This window comes from Molossus molossus, unplaced genomic scaffold, assembly GCF_014108415.1.
Source record: "Molossus molossus isolate mMolMol1 unplaced genomic scaffold, mMolMol1.p scaffold_m16_p_5, whole genome shotgun sequence".
NCBI classification, from domain to species: domain Eukaryota; kingdom Metazoa; phylum Chordata; class Mammalia; order Chiroptera; family Molossidae; genus Molossus; species Molossus molossus.
In genome coordinates this window covers 26804500-26809281 of record NW_023425388.1, presented here as the reverse complement: position 1 = coordinate 26809281, position 4782 = coordinate 26804500, and the positions used below count along the sequence as shown (strand labels likewise).

The window sequence follows — 4782 nt, the reverse complement described above, 5'->3', positions numbered from 1 at the left end:
AGGAGGGGTATGGAGGAAGGGGAGAAATGGTTTGGAAGTAGCCAAAAGGAGAAAAGAGAACATCCACTCCCTACACCCCCCAAGCCCCCATCCATCCTGCACCAGGCCCAGAGGCAGTGAGAGGCCTGTGCCCAAACACACTAGAGAGCTGCAGGGAGTAGTGTCCTCCCACAGAGCAGGGTTTCTGCCATAGTAGGGAGGTGAAGGGAGCATTTAGAGATGAGAGAGGAGAAGGAATTTGCTTAGGGCAACTAAGTTTAGCAATACCAAACATCAAAACATAAAGGTCCAACTACAAAATTATCTATAATCACTGGGCTTTCTGAGCCAAAATATGCTTGATATCTAACCTGTAACAAAGTCACAACTCCTATTTTCCAAACAAATTATGTTGAACATAACAGTCTCTAGGGATATCTACAAACCCTGCTGATAAAGACCTGTGAGCTATGGCAGAGGATGATGATCCAGAGTCATCTCCGAGGTGGAGCCGAAGGAAACACTGGGGGACAGGAGGAGACCAGAGGGGAGAACACCTCTCAAGGGCTTGTTGGAGGGGTGGGCAAGGGGTGAGCATGCCAGTAAAGGAGGCAGGAAAAGAGGACTGAAAACATGAATACTTCACTTAGATGCAAGTTACATTTGAGGTACCTGCAGGCTAACAAACTGGAATGTCCAGGAGCCAGGGCGAAAGGAGAACTCAGGAGAGCAGTGAGGCTGGAAAGAGAGAGCTTGGAGTCTGTGGAAGCCGGAGCCAATGAGTGGGTGACGTGCAGAGTAGCCTCCTCCGTCTTGGGCCCCAGAGCTGATGCCATAGCAGCTCCCCTGGCAGTGGCCAGCCCATGCTAGTAGCTGCTGAAATGGAGGGTGTTGTGCTGAGCCACATTGATCCTGAGGCAAAAGGAAAAATCAGTAATACTGATCCTGCCCGTAATGTTGAATTAGTATCTCCCAAACATTCCTGTCCACCCAGAGCCTCGGAAATGTGAACTTATTTGGAGATAGAGTTTTACACATGCAATTAATTAAGCTGAGATCATACTGGATTAGGGTGGGCCCTATATCCAATGATCGGTGTCCTTACACGAAGAGGAGAGACAAGGAGACGCACAAGGAAGAAGGCCATGTGAGCATGGAGGCAGAGCCTGGAATGACGCAGCTACAAGGCAGGAACATCCAAGATGGCAGCAGGCACCAGAACCAGGGGCGCGGTGTGAGGTTTCTCCGAGAGCCTCTCGCCTCCAAAACTGGGAGACTATACATTCCTGTTGTTTTTAGTCATCTAGTTGATGGCGCTTCGTTACAGCAGTCCTAGGAAACAAATCTCTGCCTTTATTTAAAATTTTGATGTTTCATTATGTATTGTTTCACATTAATTTTTATTTTTTTAAAGACTGCACTAAAATAGTTGTCCTGAGTACGGAGCGTTTTGGCACCCCCTAAAATTTTGCAGCTGTAGCTAGTGCCTCAGTTGCTTTACCCTAATCCAGGTCCAGGGGCATGATTTAAATACTTTCATTGAGGCACTCACAGACAAGCTTCTGCTTAGTATTTGCAGAGACATATAGGTATATCTAAAGAACAAACAGTAAAAGCAAGCAAGATAGCATGATTTCTAAACAAAAGTGTTGATTTCTTCAATGAGGGATGATTTCACTGCAGAAATACATCCCATTTCTTGGAAAGGACACAGATATTGGCAAGCCTTATTTCAAAACAGTAGGCACACTCTGATCATTCCATCTGCTCCCCTTGAGAAAGAAAAACATCACATGGTGGTTTCAGTGGCCTTATATCCCATGTAGGGCATTTTCTAAGTATGTTGTATTCACTTTGAGAAAATACCTAAAGGAAAAATCTTTTCAAGTTGGATATGTGTATGAGAGAGTTGGATATAGAGTAAGAGTTTTAGAACATGACCCCAAGTCTTTCAACACTCCTCTCATGGAGAGGTTGGGGAGACAGGATACCTGTGGGCATACTTCTTGACTATGGGCAGCTTTATAACTCCTTCAACCAATAGACTTCAGTGGACCAAATAGTAAGGCTGGGTCATAAAAGGCAACGTAGCACCGGTCTATGCACTAGGACACTCTAGCTTGGAGCCCTGAGCTGCCACTGGAAGGTGTAACTACCCTGAGACCAGTAGCTATTCGGAAGCCAAACCATGTAGAAAAGCCAAGTGCAGGTGTCAGCCACCCTAGTTTTGACCAGCCCAGCCCAAGGGATGAGACTGAGACATCAAGGAGGAGAGATTAACCATCCCTGCTCTGCCCGTCTGAATCCCTGACCCATAGAATCTGTTAACATAATAAAATAATTGTTTCAAGATGCTAAATTTAGGTCAATTTATTATGTAGCAGTAGGAACTGCAATAAACTATGAGGGTCAAAGATCTATTAATGTGAATGAATAAATTAATTACTCAAAAATATTCCAATCATCTACAGAATGAAAGTTTACAATAATTTGGAATAAACGTTTTCTAATAGCGTGAAGTAATCTTTGCACATGAATACTGTCCCACTTGATATTGTCTTTTATAGCTTCAGCCCTGGCTGGTGTGGCTCAGTTGGCTGGACATTGTCCCATGCACCAAAATGTTGCTGGTTCAATTCCTGGTCAGGGCACAGGCCTGGGTTGCAGGCTCAATCTCTGGTAGGGGAAAGGCAGGAAGAAGCCAATCAATGTTTTGCTCTGTCATCAATATTTCTCTCTCTCTCCCTCTCCTCTTCTCTCTAAAAATCCATTTAAAAAATAAATTATTATAGCTGTGGCTGGTTTGGCTCAGCGGTTAGAGGATCGGCCTGTGAACCACAGAGTCCCAGGTTCAGTTCCCACTAAGGGCACGTGCCTCGGCTGCAGTTTGTCCCCGGCCGAGGTTGGGGTTGTGTGGGTGGCAGCCACTTGTGTCTCTCTCACGTCGATGTTTCTCTCTCTCCCCCTTCTTCTCTCCCTCCTGCTCTATCTGAATATAAATGCAATAAATAAATAAATAAATAAATAAGTAAATATAGCTTTAGAGCAGTAAAACATATAGAGGCTGTTAATTAACTAGCCCTGTTAATGCTTTGTTCAAATTGCTTATTAGTGAGAGCCTCTATTGTTGTAAGATAGAAGAATTAAAGTTAGTAAACAGCCCTGGCTGGTTTGGCTCAGCAGTTAGAGCGTAGGCCTGAAGAACAATGAGTCTCGGGTTCGATTCCAGTCAAGGGCATGTAACTCAGTTGTGATTTGGCCCGGCCTCATTGGGGTCATGTGGGAGGCAACCACTCAATGTGTCCCTCTCACGTCGATATTTCTCTATCTCTCTCCCCCTCCCCCCACTCTATCTGAACAAAAATGGAAAAATATCCTTTGGTGAGGATTAAAAAAATATTTTTTTAAGTTAGTAAACATTGCTCTTTGAGGCTCCATTTCAAACTTCATCCCATGAATGCAGGTGATTTTAGAGAGAAAGGAAGGGAGAGGGAGAGATAGAAACATCGATGAGAGAGAGTATCTATTGGTCGCTTCCTGTATGCCCCCCATTGGGGACTGGGCCCACAACCTGGGCATGTGTCCTGATCGGGAATCGAACCAGTGACCTCTTGGTGCATGGGTCGATGCTCAACCACTGAGCCACACCAGCTGGGCAAATGTATTTTGAAGCTTCCCAGTTAGAGAATTGATTAGCACAACTTTTCTGGTGATGACATTATTTCATGCTGATATTTTAAAGACTAACAAAATCAGTATTTTTGTTTGTATTTTAAAGCCACTAAAGTAAAACTAACTCCCATACTGCTTGTGTTTTTTGTTTTGTTTTGTTTTATCCTCACCCGAGGATATTTTTCCATTTATCTTTAGATAGAGTCGAGGAGAGAGAGAGAAACATCAACATGAGAGAGACCCATCGACTGGCTGCCCACTGCATGACCCCAACCAGGGCCGGGGATGAACCGCACTGAGGTATGTGCCCTTGGTCAGACTCAAACCCGTGACTCTTTGGTCCGCTGGCCGACGCTCTAACCACTGCTCAGGGCACAATGCTTGTTTTTGTTTTGTTTTTGTTTGCCCTCAAAGTACTGAACATAGTAAGAATAATAATAAAATCCTGTAAGTGGACAAAACGCTATTAAACTACACAAGTTTTGTGTTTTACCATCCCAGGATCCAGGTTCCCAATTTTATGGTAAGGTATAAAACATATTTTTTCCTTTTTTTTCCCCTTTCTTTTTTTTTCTGGATGCTTCCTGCATGGTTTGTCTCCTCAGACACTGTCCACAGGACTCTGAGAAGCCGTAGAAATAGCAGACTCAAGGCCTGACTTTCTCTCTAATGAAGTGGAAAGAACTACACATCATTAAGCAGAACACTGTGCTGCCCCTACACCACCCGGACGGCCCCTGGGAGCGTGACCTCCCAGGGTATCCACATTGGAGTAAGATACAAAATATAAAAGTTAAAGAATCACTACCCCCAGAGGGTAGAATATTTTGGAAAAACAAAAAAGAATAACTGCCTCTGTGAATTACAGACTTCAAGGTAGACTTATAACATTACATAAACATTATGGGAGCTATTTATCCTAACATCAATGTTTGGATTGAAGATCATAGAGTGTATCTTTTTTTTTCTGTTTTTACTTCCCAGCTACATTTTTTTTTTCTTTTTTCTCAGCTTTATTGAGATATAATTGACATATAACATTGTGTAAGTTTAAAGTGCCCAATGTGATTGGACACACATGTATTGCAAATTGTTTACCACATCCCTCACATAATTACCATTTTATTGTTG

At 43.4% G+C, this 4782-nt stretch overlaps 1 non-coding gene across 1 annotated transcript; it reads right to left on the bottom strand.

Moving 5' to 3' along the window:
• Positions 1-4226: 4226 nt before the first annotated feature.
• On the bottom strand, positions 4227-4422 carry LOC118617979. Its single transcript, XR_004956926.1, has one exon. It is a non-coding gene; the product is annotated as a small nucleolar RNA SNORA73 family (small nucleolar RNA).
• Positions 4423-4782: the final 360 nt, after the last annotated feature.